Here is a 559-nt window from a genome sequence, read left to right on the forward strand (position 1 = left end):
AATTCATAATTTTTTTTTTTTTTTTGTTCTTTTTGTTCTTATTTATCTTATTCTCTTCTTTAAAAATGTTTCTGCTCTCTACCGACGCCCAAACCGACTTACTAATTTCATTTTAACTCGTTTCTCGTTAATTAACTCGTTAATTAATTCGTTAATTGATTAATATTGCTTAGGGTTTTATTGCTCTACGTTCGTACGTACGCGATCATTGCACGCGGTACACAGAATTTTTATGGAATTATTCGCGAAATAAACCATTGTCGTTTGTGATAATGGGGGAGAGGGGGGGGGGCAGGGAAAAGCCTTTGGGATCGATCGATTTCACGCGTGGCTCGATCGCGTTGGATCCATTTTGGAGGAATGATTCTCCCGGAGGGAAAATCTCTTCGAGAATGGGTTCAACGTCGACCTTTCAAGCTGCTATGCTATGAAATGAAAAATGAGTATAGTACAAGACATGAATGTATGTATACGTGTACGTGTGTGTACGTGTGTGTGTATATGCGTTTCTCTGTGTCTCCGGTGCTGTTTCGTTTCTCTCGTTTTTTTTTTTTTTTTG

The sequence above is a fragment of the Apis dorsata genome, unplaced genomic scaffold (assembly GCF_000469605.1).
Source record: "Apis dorsata unplaced genomic scaffold, Apis dorsata 1.3 scaffold_113, whole genome shotgun sequence".
Classification (NCBI taxonomy): Eukaryota; Metazoa; Arthropoda; class Insecta; order Hymenoptera; family Apidae; genus Apis; species Apis dorsata.